The sequence below is a fragment of the Triticum dicoccoides genome, chromosome 6A (assembly GCF_002162155.2).
Source record: "Triticum dicoccoides isolate Atlit2015 ecotype Zavitan chromosome 6A, WEW_v2.0, whole genome shotgun sequence".
In the NCBI taxonomy this organism is placed as follows: domain Eukaryota; kingdom Viridiplantae; phylum Streptophyta; class Magnoliopsida; order Poales; family Poaceae; genus Triticum; species Triticum dicoccoides.
In genome coordinates this window covers 62,395,611-62,413,788 of record NC_041390.1, presented here as the reverse complement: position 1 = coordinate 62,413,788, position 18,178 = coordinate 62,395,611, and the positions used below count along the sequence as shown (strand labels likewise).

General features: G+C 39.4%; 1 pseudogene; it reads left to right on the top strand.

The window, feature by feature from the left end:
• The first annotated feature begins 10,965 nt into the window (after nucleotides 1-10,965).
• The window catches only part of LOC119319456, a 36,626-nt pseudogene continuing 29,413 nt past the window's right edge, over nucleotides 10,966-18,178 (top strand).

The window sequence follows — 18,178 nt, the reverse complement described above, 5'->3', positions numbered from 1 at the left end:
TCCCCTTTGAAGTTATCTTATCGGATTGAGTCTTTAAAGATTTGAGAACACTTGATGTATGTCTTGCCGTGCGTATCTGTGGTGACAATGGGATACCACGTGATTCACTTGATGTATGTTTTGGTGATCAACTTGCGGGTTCCGCCCATGAACCTATGCATAGGGGTTGGCACACATTTTCGTCGTGATTCTCCGCTAGAACTTTGGGGCACTCTTTGAGGTCCTTTGTGTTGGTTGAATAGATGAATCTGAGATTGTGTGACGCATATCGTATAATCATACCCATGGATACTTGAGGTGACATTGGAGTATCTAGGTGACATTAGGGTTTTGGTTGATTTGTGTCTTAAGGTGTTATTCTAGTACGAACTCTAGGGTTGTTTGTGACACTTATAGGAATAGCCCAACGGATTGATAGGAAAGAATAACTTTGAGGTGGTTTCGTACCCTATCATAATCTCTTTGTTTGTTCTCCTCTATTAGTGACTTTGGAGTGACTCTTTGTTGCATGTTGAGGGATAGTTTTATGATCCAATTATGTTAGTATTGTTGAGGGAACTTACACTAGCGAAAGTATGAACCCTAGGCCTTGTTTCAACACATTGCATTTCCGTTTACGCTCACTTTTATCACTTGTTACCTTGCTGTTTTTATTATTTCAGATTACAAATACCTTTATCTACTATCCATATACCACTTGTCTCACCATCTCTTCGCCGAACTAGTGCACCTATACAATTTACCATTGTATTGGGTGTGTTGGGGACACAAGAGACTTTTTGTTATTTGGTTGCAGGGTTGCTTGAGAGAGACCATCTTCATCCTACGCCTCCTACGGATTGATAAACCTTAGGTCATCCACTTGAGGGAAATTTGCTACTGTCCTACAAACCTCTGCACTTGGAAGCCCAACAACGTCTACAAGAAGAAGGTTGTGTAGTAGACATCAGATGCCTATATACATGATCATACCTAGATATTCTCATAACTATGCTCAATTCTGTCAATTGCTCAATAGTAATTTGTTCACCCACCGTAGAATACTTATGCTCTCGAGAGAAGCCACTAGTGAAACCTATGTCCCCCGGGTCTATCTTTATCATATTGATCTCCTACTACTTATTTATTTCCTTTGCTATTTACTTTGCCTTTATTTTACTTTGCATCTTTATCATAAAAATACCAAAAATATTATCTTATCATATCTATCAGATCTCACTCTCGTAAGTGGCCTTATAGGGATTGACAACCCCTATTTGCGTTGGTTGTGAGGATTTATTTGTTTTGTGCAGGTACGAGGGACTCGCGCGTAGCCTCCTACTAGATTGATACCTTGGTTCTCAAAAACTGAGGGAAATACTTACGCTACTTTGTTGCATCATCCCTTCCTCTTCGGGGAAAACCAACGTAGTGCTCAAGAGGTAGCAAGAAGGATTTCTGGCGCCGTTGCCGGGGAGGTCTACGCAAAAGTCAACATACCAAGTACCTATCACATACCCTTATCTCCCGCATTACATTATTTGCCATTTGCCTCTCGTTTTTTTCTCCCCCACTTCACCCTTGCCGTTTTATTCGCCCTCTCTCTCTATCCTCCCTCTCTTTCTCTATTTGCGTCTTTTTGCCCGCTTGCTTTTTGTTTGCTTGTGTGTTAGTTTGCTTGGTTGTCATGATGGCTCAAGATAATACTAAATTGTGTGACTTCACCAATACCAACAACAATGATTTTATTAGCACTCCGATTGCTCCTCTTACCGATGCTGAATCTCGTGAAATTAATACTTCTTTGCTGAATCTTGTCATGAAAGATCCGTTCTCCGGCCTTCTTAGTGAAGATGTCGCTACTCATCTAAATAGCTTCGTTGATTTGTGTGACATGCAAAAGAAGAAATATGTGGATAATGATATTGTTAAATTGAAGCTATTTCCTTTTTCGCTTAGAGATCGTGCTAAAGCTTGGTTTTCGTATTTGCCTAAAAATAGTATTGATTCATGGAACAAGTGCAAAGATGCTTTTATCTCTAAGTATTTTCCTCCCGCTAAGATCATCTCTCTTAGAAACGATATTATGAATTTTAAGCAACTTTATCATGAACATGTTGCACAAGCTTGGGAGAGATTGAAATTAATGATACGTAATTTCCCTACTCATGGTTTAAATTTGTGGATGATTATAACAAAAATTTATGCCGGATTGAATTTTGCTTCTAGAAATCTTTTAGATTCGGCCGCAGGACGCACTTTTATGGAAATCACTTTAGGAGAAGCTACTAAACTCCTAGATAATATTATGGTTAATTATTCTCAATGGCATACTGAAAGAACTACTAATAAAAAGGTGCATGCGATAGAAGAAATTAATGTTTTGAGTGGAAAGATGGATGATATGAAATTATTTGCTAATAAGAGTGTTTCTTCTGATCCTAATTATATGCCCTTGACTACTTTGATTGAGAATAATAATGAATCTATGGGTGTGAATTTTGTTGGTAGGAACAATTTTGTTTTGGTAACAACGCGTATAGAGGAAATTTTAATCCTAGGCCTTATCTTAGTAATCCCTCTAATAATTATGGTAATTCCTACAACAATTCTTATGGAAATTATAATAAGATGCCCTCTGATTTTGAATCTAATATTAAATAATTTATTACTTCACAAAAGAATTTTAATGCTATGATTGAAGAAAAATTGCTTAAGATTGATGATTTGGCCAGGAACGTTGATAGAATTTCTCTTGATGTTGATTCTTTGAAACTTAGATCTATTCCACCTAAGCATGATATCAATGAGTCTCTCAAAGCCATGATAATTTCCATTGATGAGTGCAAAGAAAGAACCGCTAGGATGCGTGCTAAGAAAGATGCCTTTATAAGAGCGTGTTCTTCTAGTTCCTATGAAAATAAAGATGACGATATAAAAGTTATTGATGTGTCCCCTATTAAATATTTGTTTTGCAATATTAATCTTGATAACAATGGGACTGAATATGATCCACCTTTACCTAGAAGGCGTTCCAAGAATTCGGAATTTGTTGATTTTGATGCTAATTGAAAAAAGTAGGATTGAAGAAATTAAAACCCTAGATGTTGCTAAACCCACTATTATGGATTTTAAGGAATTTAACTATGAAAATTGCTCTTTGATTGATTGTATTTCCTTGTTGCAATCTGTGCTAAATTCTCCTCACGCTTATAGTCAAAATAAAGCGTTTCCTAAACATATCGTTGATGCCTTGATGCAATCTTATGAAGAAAAACTTGAATTAGAAGTTTCTATCCCTAGAAAACTTTATGATGAGTGGGAACCAACTATTAAAATTAAAATTAAAGATCATTAATTATATGCTTTATGTAATTTGGGTGCTAGTGTTTGCACGATTCCCAAGACTTTGTGTGATTTGTTAGGTCTCTGTGATTTTGATGATTGCTCTCTAAACTTGCACCTTGCGGATTCCACTATTAAGAAACCTATGGGAAGAATTAATTATGTTCTTATTGTTGCAAATAAGAATTATGTGCCCGTAGATTTTATTGTTCTTGACATAGATTGCAATCCTTCATGTCCTATTATTCTTGGTAGACCTTTCCTTAGAACGATTGGTGCAATTATTGATATGAAGGAAGGAAATATTAGATTCCAATTTCCATTAAGGAAAGGCATGGAACACTTTCCTAGAAAGAAAATTAAATTACCTTATGAAACTATTATGATAGCCACTTATGGATTGCCTACCAAAGATGGCAATACCTAGATCTATTCTTGCTTGTTATGCCTAGCTAAGAGCGTTAAATGATAGCGCTTGTTGGGAGGCAACCCAATTTTATTTTTATTCCTTGCTTTTTGCTCCTGTTTAGTAACAAATAATTTATCTAGCCTCTGTTTTGGTTGTACTTTTTGTGTTTAATTAGTGTTTGTGCCAAGTAGAACCGTTGGGAAGACTTGGGGAAAGTCTTGTTGAATTTGCTGTAAAAAACAGAAACTTTAGCGCTCACGAGAACTGCTGTCATTTTTATTTGGAAAGTGATATTTAGTTAATTATTTTTGTAGATGATTAATAGATAAATTCCTCACGTCCAGAAATTTATTTTAGAATTTTTGGGGTTCCAGATCTTGTGCTAGCTACAGATTACTACAGACTGTTCTGTTTTTGACAGATTCTGTTTTTCGTGTGTTGTTTGCTTATTTTGATGAATCTATGGCTAGTAAAATAGTTTATAAACCATAGAGAAGTTCTAATACAGTAGGTATAACACCAATATAAATAAATAATGAGTTCATTACAGTACCTTGAAGTGGTCTTTTATTTTCTTTCGCTAACAGAGCTCACGAGATTTTCTACTTTAAGTTTTGTGTTGTGAAGTTTTCAAGTTTTGGGTAAAGATTTGATGGATTATGGAACAAGGAGTGGCAAGAGATTAAGCTTGGGGATGCCCATGGCACCCCCAAAATAATCTAAGGACACCTAAAAGCCAAAGCTTGGGGATGCCCCAGAAGGCATCCCCTCTTTCGTCTACTTCTATCGGTAACTTTACTTGGAGCTATATTTTTATTCGCCACATGATATGTGTTTTGCTTGGAGCGTCTTGTATTATTTGAGTCTTTGCTTGTTAGGTTACCACAATCTTCCTTGCTGTACACACCTTTTTAGAGAGCCATACATGATTTAGAATTTGTTAGAATACTCTATGTGCTTCGCTTATATCCTTTGAGTTATATAATTTTGCTCTAGTACTTCACTTATATCTTTTAGAGCACGGTGGTGGATGTGTTTTATAGAAACTATTGATCTCTCATGCTTCACTTAGATTATTTTGAGAGTCTTAATAGCATGGTAATTTGCTTTAAATCCTAATATGCTAGGTATTCAAGAATAAATAAAAAAATTCTCTTATGAGTGTGTTGAATACTATGATAAGTTTGATACTTTCTAATTGTTTTGAGATATGGAGATGGTGATATTAAAGTCATGCTAGTTGATTAGTTGTGAATTTGAGAAATACTTGTGTTGAAGCTTGTGATTCCCGTAGCATGCACGTACGGTGAACCATTATGTGATGAAGTCGGAGCATGATTTATTTTTTGATTGCCTTCCTTATAAGTGGCGGTCGGGGACGAGCGATGGTCTTTTCCTACCAATCTACCCCCTAGGAGGATGCGCGTAATACTTTGCTTTGATAACTTGTAGATTTTTGCAATAAGTATATGAGTTCTTTATGACTAATGTTGAGTCCATGGATTATACGCACTCTCACCCTTCCACCTTTGCTAGCCTCTCTAATACCGCGCACCTTTCGCCGGTATCATACACCCACCATATACCTTCCTCAAAACAGCCACCATACCTTCCTATTATGGCATTTCCATAGCCATTCCGAGATATATTGCCATGCAACTTTCCACCATTCCGTTTATTATGACACACTCCATCATTGTCATATTGCTTAGCATGATCATGTAGTTGACATCGTATTCATGGTAAAGCCACCGTCCACAATTCTTTCATACATGTCACTCTTGATTCATTGCATATCCAGGTACACCGCCAGAGGCATTCATATAGAGTCATTTTTGTTCTAAGTATCGAGTTGTAATTGTTGAGTTGTAAGAAAAATAAAAGTGTGATGATCATCATTATTAGAGCATTGTCCCAGTGAGGAAATGATGATGGAGACTATGATTCCCCCACAAGTCGGGATGAGACTCCGGATGAAAAATAAAAAAAGAGAAAGAAAAGAGGCCATAAAAAAAGAGAAAATACCCAAATAAAAAAATGAGAGAAAAAGAGAGAAGGGATAATGTTACTATCCTTTTACCACACTTATGCTTCAAAGTAGCACCATGATCTTCATAGTTGAGAGTCTCTCATGTTATCACTTTCATATACTAGTGGGAATCTTTCATTATAGAACTTGGCTTGTATATTCCAATGATGGGCTTCCTCAAAATGCCCTAGGTCTTCATGAGCAAGCAAGTTGGATGCACACCCACTTAGTTTCTTTTTGAGCTTTCATATACTTATAGCTCTAGTGCATCCGTTGCATGGCAATCCCTACTCACTCACATTGATATCTATTGATGGGCATCTACATAGCCCGTTGATACGCCTAGTTGATGTGAGACTACCTTCTTCCTTTTTGTCTTCTCCACAACCACCACTCTATTCCACCTATAGTGCTATATCCATGGGTCATGCTCATGTATTGCGTGAAGATTGAAAAAGTTTTGAGAATGTCAAAAGTATGAAACAATTGCTTGGCTTGTCATCGGGGTTGTGCATGATTTAAATATTTTGTGTGGTGAAGATAGAGCATAGCCAAACTATATGATTTTGTAGGGATAATTTTCTTTAGCCATGTTATTTTGAGAAGACATAATTGCTTTTTTAGTATGCTTGAAGTATTATTATTTTTATGTCAATATGAACTTTTGTCTTGAATCTTTTGGATCTGAATATTTGTACCACAATTAAGAAGAATTACATTAAAATTATGCCAAGTAGCACTCCGCATCAAAAATTCTATTTTTATCATTTACCTACTCGAGGACGAGCAGGAATTAAGCTTGGGGATGCTTGATACGTCTCCAACGTATCTATATTTTTTGATTGCTCCATGCTATATTATCTACTGTTTTGGACATTATTGGGCTTTATTATCCACTTTTATACTATTTTTGGGACTAACCTATTAACCGGATGCCTAGCCCAGAATTGCTGTTTTTTGCCTGTTTTAGGGTTTCGAAAAAAGGGATATCAAACGGAGTCCAAACAGAATGAAACCTTCGGGAACGTGATTTTCTCAACGAACAAGACCCGGGAGACTTGGACCCTACGTCAAGAAAGAAAAGAGGAGGCCACGAGGTAGGGGGCGCCTGCCTACCCCAGGCACGCCCTCCACCCTCGTGGGCCCCCTGTTGCGCCACCGACGTACTCCTTCCTCCTATATATACCTACGTACCCCCAAACGATCAGATACGGAGCCAAAAACCTAATTCCACCGCCGTAACTTTCTGTATCCACGAGATCCCATCTTGGGGCCTGTTTCGGAGCTCCGCCGGATGGGGCATCAATCACGGAGGGTTTCTACATCAACACCAGGCTCTCCGATGAAGTGTGAGTAGTTTACTTCAGACCTACGGGTCCATAGTTAGTAGCTAGATGGCTTCTTCTCTCTTTTTGGATCTCAATACAATGTTCTCCCCCTCTTTTGTGGAGAACTATTCGATGTAATCTTCTTTTTGCGGTGTGTTTGTTGAAACCGATGAATTGTGGGTTTATGACCAAGTCTATCTATGAATAATATTTGAATCTTCTCTGAATTCTTTTATGTATGATTGGTTATCTTTGCATGTCTCTTCAAATTATCAGTTTGGTTTGGCCTACTAGATTGATCTTTCTTGCAATGGGAGAAGTGCTTAGTTTTGGGTTCAATCTTGCGGTGTCCTTTCCCAGTGACAGTAGGGGCAGCAAGGCATGTATTGTATTGTTGCCATCGAGGATAATAAGATGGGGTTTTCTTCATATTGCATGAGTCTATCCCTCTACATCATGTCATCTTACTTAAGGCATTACTCTGTTTTTAACTTAATACTCTAGATGCATGCTGGATAGCAGTCGATGAGTGGAGTAATAGTAGTAGATGCAGGCAGGAGTCGGTCTATTTGTCTCGGACGTGATGCCTATATACATGATCATACCTAGATATTCTCATAATTATGCTCAATTCTATCAATTGCTCACCAGTAATTTATTCACCCACCGTAGAATACTTATGCTCTCGAGAGAAGCCACTAGTGAATCCTATGGCCCCGAGGTCTATCTTTATCATATTAATCTCCTACTACTTAGTTATTTCCTTTGCTATTTACTTTGCCTTTATTTTACTTTGCATCTTTATCATAAAAATACCAAAATTATTATCTTATCATATCTATCAGATCTCACTCTCGTAAGTGGCCTTATAGGGATTGACAACCCCTATTTGCGTTGGTTGCGAGGATTTATTTGTTTTGTGCAGGTACGAGGAACTCGCACGTAGCCTCCTACTGGATTGATACCTTGGTTCTCAAAAACTGAGGGAAATACTTACGCTACTTTGCTGCATCATCCCTTCCTCTTCGGAGAAAACCAATGCAGTGCTCAAGAGGTAGCATTGATTAAATTGAGGCTATAATTATTTAGAATGCAGCGACCCGATGATTGTTGCAGATTGGTAGCCTCAACCTTCCTACACAGGTAGATCATAAGAATAAAAAGCAAATGTTATAATTCATGCATCACATATTCTATTTACAAGATCCATCCATACTAGGGGTGGGCATAAAACGAATGAACCGAATACCAACCGATGCCGACTGAATAAAAACCCATGCTACCATCCATAAGTGGTTGCACCTAGAATTCAGAGGATCCGCACTTTCGCAGGTTGCACCAAAGACTATGTATGCAATATTTAGTGAGGCGGATAATCTATAGGAAAGGAAGTAAATTATCATTATGGTAATTCCACATAGCTCAACACACAACACACATTTTCATTGGAATTTGAGCTTTAAGTTGTAAATTTGCTCCATGACAACCGATTTCCAAACATTCTTGGCATATTCTGAGGTGGTCTAATGTTAAATAAAACACATTACTCGTGAATATATAAAGTTCTCCTAATCACGGTAACAATAATTTATGTTACCCTTTTGGTTTACTTCATGAGTTTTTTTTAACTTTTAGAACAAAAAATGTGGAAATGCCTAGGTGTTAGGTAACTGGGTTTTTTTCCACTTCTAGTCAATTGGAAACAAACGGCTCCAAGCCATAGTTAAAGTGAACGTGGATGCATCTTTCCATAATGAGAATAATAGAGGAGCGACTGGAGTAATTATACGAGATGGCCATGGATTGTTTTTGGCTGCGCCATGTTCCCCTATACCATACATTAGTGATGCATGCTCGGCTGAAGCATTGGCGATGTACCATGGACTACTACTTGCAAATGACATGGGCTATCATTCAATTCACGTTGAATCCGACTCGACAAAGGTCATCAATGCATGTGTAGGACATGACAGGATATGGAGCAAAACATCGGCTATCTACGCAGATTGTTTTATCCTTGCTGGCATGATAGGATCTGTAGAATTTATGCACTGTGTTCGTGAAACTAATGAGGTAGCCCACTCTTTAGCAAAATATGCTTATGATAGTAATTCTTCTTGTAAGTGGGTTGATGAACCCCCAGATTTTATGGTTAATGCCATTGCAAACGATGTAACTATATTACCAATTCAATAAAGTAACCATGATGGCATTCCCTCAAAAAAAACAAATGTCTGGATCCGTTTCTTCCTCCAACCATTTCGATAGAGTGCATGAACTGATCTTTCTCACTAGCACGATTTCAATCCCCTGCATCGCCTCCGGTGAGGTCCTAGGGCGGATCTAGTGGGAGTGCCATGGCACCCCCTAGATATTGCAAAATACATTATACTACCTACTTAACACTAAATAGTTAATGAATTAGTGTAGTTTTAAGACTATTTGTTAAGATCATGATGATGTTTAGACCAAATTATACCAACTATAGTGTAAAATTTCATAAATTTTCAACACTTGCATCCCACGGACCGAGCTTCTAGGTCTTCCATTGTGGGGTCCTATCTAAGCCCTTGTTGTCGACTCGGTAGGCAAACGTAATGTCTCCGTCTCAAGCGTGGCGGCTACCTAACCGAAGCAGCAGCAAAAACCAAAGCCCCCCTCCGTACGGATTATCCTTCGTCCTCGCTTGCGCTAGCGACACACCACACCCACCTTCCCGTCTTCGATGAGATCATGGCTCGGCTTCGCCGGGCGCACCACATCGCCCTAATCTCAGCCTTGGGCGTTGTCCTGTGCTGCTCTCTATCTACCAAAATCGACTAATTAAAATGCTTGTACGGGGATCAAATGTGTTGTTTTCAGCAAACTAATAAATAGCAAGTGAAAAAAAGTAATATGAACGTTCTAACCCGCGGCGGCACATCTTTCATCTTTTTGATTTGGATACATATAAGGTGTCCGATCGATCGAAATACTTTAGTATTAAATAAAACAATTCTGCGGCCTACATCGATCCCATGTCTACGGACTAAAATAGCCTAGATGTGAGGGGGAGTGTTGGAATATATTACCCGTCTCCCTCCATCAATTCGGACTTTTGGATGAATTGGCTGGAACATGCACTTCTACATGGTATCGGAGCCAAGAGGTCTTGAGTTCAAGACCCGGCTGACGTAATTAAATTGCAGCCCACTTTCAATCCGGGGGGAGTGTTGACATATAATGTGCTGCATAGTCTATTTCATCAGATCGATCTTTAATGACATCTTCTTCTGAAAATCCTAATTTTGGGAATCTCCTTGCTATCTTTTTTGACATCAAAATCTCCTTAGAGCATCTCCAATAGCTTGTCTATATGAATGTATATACTCGTTTTTCATGACGTGAGTCCAAAACAGGTGTTCAACAGCTTGTCTATATGGTCGTCCAAATGTACACATCCTCTAAATCGACTTCGACAATGTCCACGCCTGGACATTGTGAAGGCGTCGTCTAAACTCAGCTGCAGTCATGATTTCTTCCTCTCTCCAGCGACAGCCCACCTGTCATGGTCCCTGTATATAGACATTCTGATGCAAAACTGGACGTGTATATAAGGGGATTTTTTAGACCATTGTCTATATGAATATATAGACATTCAAATATACACGTGCTATTGGAGATGCTCTTACTAGTATTACTCAAACAAGCATGAAACGCGTGCCAACAAACCTTTCTTCGCAGCACTTCCATCCAAATCGTAATCATCCACCCCCATCTTAACGTACGGTCCAGAAAGCCTCCGCCCCGAGGTGGCGAGGTGACTGCCCATGGGGTCGCTCACCAATGCGGAGGCGGAGGGGGCGGCCGCGGCGGCGGACTGGTCCGACGAGGCGCTGATCTACGTCAACGGCGTCCGCCGCCTGCTCCCAGATGGCCTCGCCCACCTCACCCTCCTCCAGTACCTCAGAGGTCGCTCCCCTTTCCCCTCCCCCCTTCCCAGTCTCACAACACTTGTACTCCCTCCGTTTTTATTTACTCTGCATATTAGAGTTGACTGAAGTCAAACTTTGTTAAGTCTGACCAAATATATAGAAAAGAATATAAATATTTACCATAAAAAAATCTATATCATGTGAAAGTACATTCAACAATGAATCCAATGATATTGACTTGTTATTGTATATGTTAATATTTTAGTCTATAAACTTTGTCAAAGTTTGCAAAGCTTGACTTTGACCAAAGCTAATATGCGGAGTAAATAAAAACGGAGGGAGTATGTAAGCAGTGTTGTACGACCTGTGCCGCGTTTCCTGCTCCTGAATCGTAAAATTGTTCACTGAGAGTCTGCCATTGTACCAGTAGAAAACCTTGCTGGCGTATGCTTGTTGTAGAGTAATTACATTATGGTGGAGGTACATTTTGTACAATTTTCTTTTTGCGGGTAGTTTGTTCAAAAATAGCAGCACATTGCGGGTTAATTTGGCTACATTGTGGCAATAGAAAACTTGCTGGGGTATACTTGTTTTAAAGCAACTGCATTGTTCTATTGGTACACTGTAGCAGTTAATTTGGAAGTGTGCTCTTAGTGTAAAAATGAGACGGAACTGACAAACAGAGATAAATAGTGGAGGCACAGTACATCCATCCTCCTGCCTCCACGTCTTGTACACATCAAACTGAGCCTCAATGGACGTCATGGCATCATCGTAGTTAGTGACCGCCTTCTTCAAGCAGTCTCACCAGCATCCTCTGTCGTAGGCTGCTGCATTCGTCAGATTCAAGCCTTCAAGATATAGTAAAACTTAACAGTTGACACATAGTACCTGAATCATCTACATATGGTGGTTTGCTAACTATGCTCTAATTTCTGATTAGCTATGTATTGTAGATATCGGCTTTTGAGGAACAAAACTCGGATGTGGTGAAGGTGGATGTGGAGCCTGCACTGTCATGGTCTCATGCTATGATCAAAGTACAAGGAAATCACAGTGAGCATCTTATTCCTTCAACAAGTCATGTCATTCTCACTCTATCTAATTTGAGTTATTCTTGCTGAATGAAATGTTATTTAAAATACAAATTAGTTATTGATGAAATTTACACATATGCCCCTATATAGTTATAATAACCTCACCCTTTCCATACAGGAGGTGGCTTACCATATTCATTCCATCCCATTCCTCCAACCAAACACACAATGGAATCATCTATGGCTGTGTGCATCGCATGATGCAGAGGCCGGGGGTAATCCTCATTTTCGGAAAAAAAAACATAATGGAATCATCCTGTTCCATTCCATCCCTCCAATCCAAATCTGGAATTGCTCCGTTCTTGGTACCAAACACTTAGATGGAACCGTTCCATTCCATTTCTTTCCATTCTCCAAGGGATGGAACCATTCCAATCCATTATACTTGGTTCCCTCACCAAACACATCCTAAAAATTCTGAGGTTCACATAGCAATGTGAAACAGATTCTGCAACATGTTCACCCTTATTGAGTCTGTATTCTTTCACATATAGCTTTGTTCTAGCTGAAACACAGCATGCATTCGCGAACTCCAGCTTGCTTGCATTTACAACATGTGGTGTTTAACTGTTATAGTGGTGTGCATTGCTAATGAACCATTTTAAGGGCAAATGTAAATCATATATATTAACTGTTATGCATGTTTTGCGGTTATTGCCCATTTCTTGAATCTGAGCTCCATTTTGACCCAAATCATTACATTATTTAGGCACTTTGCAATAAATGCATGCTTGGCTCCACTTTATTCTTTGGAAGGAATGCACATAATCACAGTCAAGGGAATTCGAAATTGCCGGCGAGGTTTGCATCCAGTCCAGGTGATGCACTATTTTTGATTGACTTGTAGGTATCCATGTGGCAGCTACTTCTGTTACTAATATGATCCTAACTAAGGTAAACAATATTATTGTTTTTAATTTATTTCCATACTAGCTGGTGAAATGGTGGATATGGAATCTATTAATGTTAGAGTATGTAATGGGCCTAATGGGCCTGGGCTGGCAGTATAGCCCGTTAGTCTTAGGGTTAATTAGAGATAAGGGTCGCTTGCTTAGGAGTCAAGTAAGCCTTGCTTGGGAGTCAAGTAAATCTCTCTATATAAAGAGAGGAGATGTATCAATCTAATCAAGCAAGAATTAAGAACGAAATCCCTTCCCTCTTGCCCGACCAGGGCAAAAGGCCCCGGCCGGCCCTCTCGCGCCCTCCTTCTAGCAGCGCCGTAACAATTTCTTGCGACGACTTCCAGGTGGTCATACACATGCACTCCTTTTGTCCATGTGGTGTCCATGGGATCCAGGTGGCTGTACACGTGCCCGTCCGACGTGCGGATGGTGTCCACTTTTTGTTAAGGGGTCCAAAATAAAGCGTCCCAGTCCATTTCAAGTTGAGAGTAATAAAACAAGCCGAGATGTAAAAGGCTTGTTTTTAGGTGTTAGGTTTGTGTTGCGTCGAGTCATGGTTATAAGTTGGTTAGGCTGCAGCTCGAGGACAAGATGCATATCCAGGTGGGGTGTAGTGTTAGAGTACGTAATGGGCCTAATGGGCCTGGGCTAGCCGTATAGCCCGTTAGTCTTAGGGTTAATTAGAGATAAGGGTCGCTTGCTTAGGGGTCAAGTAAGCCTTGCTTGGGAGTCAAGTAAACCTCTCTATATAAAGAGAGGAGATGTATCAATCTAATCAAGCAAGAATTAAGAAGGAAATCCCTTCCCTCTTGCCCGGCCGTGGGCAAAAAGGCCCCCGGCTGGCCCTCTCGCGCCCTCCTTCTAGCAGCGCCATAACAATTAAACTCTTCTATGATAATATGGTATTATGTCGGTCATGTTAGAGTGTTATATATGGCCACGTAATATCCCAATTGTATAAGGGGTTTTCTACATATTTACATACGCAGTAGGTGGGGTGTGGATTTGCAATATGTCTGAATCTGACATGTGGTGTTAACCTATCTAGCTAATAGAGGCACCAAATTTACCATAAGAGTAGTAGTACACAGGTCAACTATGACTGGCAAAAATAGAAGAAACTGATGAACATGATTAAAAGCAATTTTGTTCAGTATAGGAAAAAATGCATTTCAACTGTATAATTTTTTACTTGACAGTTTATATTTTGATTGAACATGCCATATGATGTAATTAGGTCAACTGTCTCGAAATATGTGAAGTCGTCATGGAAACCCTACCCATTCATTAAGCTTGTTTACTGTCTCAGAGTTGATTACTTAGAATCCATTTCTTGAAAATGTGGACATGTATGAAGCTGTTACACTTCCATTTTGTGTTAATTTTTGACAGTCTACTGTATGCTGAGAACAAAAAGTGGAATTCTTAGCAAAATTCTTTCATCAGTTCCCGTCATCCATTTCATACCTATTTTCCTCGTGATGGTCTATGACTCTACATCCATTACGGGAACGTTTAGCCAAGGCACATGGTTCACAATGTGGATTTTGCACCCCTGGTTTTGTGATGTCCATGTATGCGCTGCTGCGATCAAGTAAACAACGCCCTACTAAAGAGCAGATTGAAGATAGCCTTGCAGGAAATTTGTGTCGCTGTACTGGCTACAGACCAATAATAGATGCCTTCGGTGTTTTTGTGAAAACGGATGATTCCTTGTACACTGCTTCACCCTCGGAAAGTGTCAATGGCAAAGCTATCTGCCCTTCAACTGGGAAGCCATGTTTGTGCAGAAATGAGACATATGTCAATGGCAATGATTCTTCACTATTGTCTTCGGTGAAAACCTACTTACCTAGTTCATATAACGAAATTGATGGAAATGCATACAATGAGAAGGAACTCATTTTTCCTCCTGAACTTCAGTTGAGAAAAATTATGCCACTTAGACTGAATGGGTTCAACGGGATCAGGTGGTATAGACCTCTTAAACTAGACCAGCTACTGCAGTTGAAATCATGCTACCCAGAGGCAAAACTTATCATTGGTAACTCCGAAGTGGGAGTTGAAACAAAGTTCAAGAATGCTCAATATGGGGTCATGATCTCAGTTACCCATGTTCCAGAACTCCACACCCTTAAAGCAGAAGAGGATGGCTTAAGAATCGGTTCTGCAGTTAGACTTGCACAGCTCCAGGAGTTCCTAAAGAAGGTTATTGCAGAGCGTGGTTCTCTTCAAACTTCGTCTTGTTAGGCAATACTACGACAGCTAAAATGGTTTGCGGGAACGCAAATCAGGAATGTTGCTTCTGTTGGTGGTAACATTTGTACTGCTAGTCCAATATCAGACCTAAATCCACTTTGGATGTCTACAGGTGTAACATTCCAGATAATTGATGTTAACAACAATGTTAGGACCACCATTGCAAAAGATTTCTTTCTTGGTTACCGTAAAGTTGATTTAAAGGATGATGAAGTATTGCTATCTGTTATACTACCATGGACAAGGCCATTTGAGTATGTCAAAGAATTTAAACAGGCTCATAGGAGGCAGGATGACATTGCTTTGGTGAATGCTGGAATGTGTGTGCATATAACAGAAGCTGAAGGAAACTGGATAGTATCTGATGTCTCTATCGTCTATGGAGGGGTAGCTTCGGTTCCACTCACAGCTGGAAAAACTGAAAGTTTCCTTGTTGGAAAGAAGTTGGACTATGGATTGTTGGATGAGGCCTTTAATTTGTTAAAAGAGGACAATCCACTAGCAGAGAATGCACCAGATGGAATGGTTGAATTTCGCAGTTCACTTACTTTGAGTTTCTTTTTCAAATTTTTCCTTTATGTGACACATGAGTTGAACACTAAAGGATTGTCGGAGGGGCTGGATATAGCTAATATGCCAGCCATACAGTCTTACACTAGGCCTGTTACAATTGGAACTCAAGGTTATGAATTAGTGCGACAAGGGACTGCCGTGGGTCAACCAATGGTTCATTTGTCAGCTATGCTTCAGGTATTATTAATGTTTTAGCATTTTACAGAATCTAAGTTTTAAGTTGTGTCATCCTTGCTTCAAATCAGAATACATGGAAATTTTCCTGGTCAAACCACTTCCATGAGGAGTACCTGTACTTTTAGGCATCTTGTAGTTCCTAGTGTCGGAGGTACAATATTTCTCTCATTTTCATCACCTCTACAACTTGCTGCTTGGAAAACATCATGTCTTCTTTCTTGCTTACATTTGTTGTGTTTGGGATTCTTTTGGACAAAACGCACTTTGGGGACCTGGTCTCTGTCTAATCCCCTGGGCGCCTTTCAGTTCCACATGTAAACTTCGTTTTCATTAGCCGCTGCTGGGAGCTTGTGAAAAAATAAAGTTCAGTTTGGACCTTGGCTTAACTTAATGTCAGATCTCTCCTGATATTATTTTTTTCTGCTTTATTAGATCTCCAATTCAGCCATGCCGTGAATCTCTTGCTTTTTGACGGCATTGATACCAAGGCAACATCAAACTTGTTTTGCTATCTGGAATGTGAATCAGATCTTTGACCACATCATGCTAGCCAAATAATCCTGTCTTTCCTCTGTGTTCTATTTTTCTGCCAAACTCAATGTTTTATACCTGAGGCCAGGGTTTTGTTAATTAGATATCTGGAATCAGATCCAAACCAATGTATATGGAAGTTGAATTCAAAGTGGGCTAGGTGGGTGAATCGGACAATCCGAAGCTGGTTTACACAAACTGGAACCCAGTTGGTTCTGCTTTCTCAGCTAGTTTTCGTCTTGTTTTTTGTTACTATAATGTTCTTTTATAAAATCTTTCTTTCTGGACCACACATTCAAATGCATGCCATTTTTATTCAGAAGCGCGCCAAAATGATGCAAAATACAACACCTCCGGATGGAAGAAACAACAAACGTTTTTAACAATTAACGACTTAATTAACTAACTAACTATAAAAGCGGGGGGTTGTTTTTTTATATTTTATTTCGTGACTTGCTAGATCATCCAATATTCTAGGTGACTGGTGAGGCATAATATGTTGATGACACACCGACACCCCCGAATACATTGCATGCTGCTCTGGTACTGAGTAAGGAGGCTCACGCTCACATTTTGTCTATTGATGATTCAGTTGCCAAATGTTCCCCTGGGTTCGCTGGTCTCTTCCTCTCAAAAGATGTTCCCGGTGCTAACAATATTGGGCCAATTAGATTCCTCAAAAAAAAGAATATTGGGCCAATTATCCATGATGGGGAGGTTTTTGCATCTGATGTCATTACTTGTGTTGGCCAGGTATATCTGTTGGATCTTATATTTTAGTCGTACATGTTTTGATATGACTTGGGAGGTGGAATGTCCCGCATCTTTGTTATTTTGTCAAATTACACCTTTCTCTTCTCATTGGCAGATCATCGGAATCGTTGTGGCAGACACCCATGATAATGCAAAAGCTGCTGCAAATAAAGTAAATATCAAGTATTCTGAGCTGCCAGCAATCCTCTCGATAGAGGAAGCTATCAAAGCTGGTAGTTTTCATCCACATACCACGAGATGCCTTTCGAAAGGGGATGTTGAACTATGTTTTGCATCCAATACATGCGATAAAATTATAGAAGGAGAAGTTCGAGTCGGAGGTCAAGAGCACTTCTACATGGAACCTCAATGCACTCTTGTCTGGCCAGTTGATTCTGGAAATGAAATTCATATGATCTCATCTACTCAAGTATGCTATGTTCTTTAATTTTAAATTTATAATGTGAATTTCATATGTCGATAATATGTTTGATGATCCCAAAGCAATAGCTTCTTTATGAACGAAACACCAATTTAGAAACGAACCACAAATCTAACGAGATATGTACATTTTGTGCCTTCTTTGTGTTCTTTTATTGAGAAATGACACACACTTTGGTGCTTGCTCGGAAAAAAAGTAATAGCTTATTCTGAAATAAGTAATAATCTAGAAAAAGGAGTATGAAACTCAGGCTCACCTAGAGATACTGCAAAGCAATACCTTCTCTTCTAAGTGTCAGGTTAAGAGGTAGGGGTAGAGGGGGTGGGACCCACTGTAACTAGTGCTTCTGCTTATTATAGGCTATAGCCCAGCATCTGGTGCGGTCCATTTTTTCAGTAGGCTTCACTTCTAAGGATTTGTATATTACATAGTACCTAGTC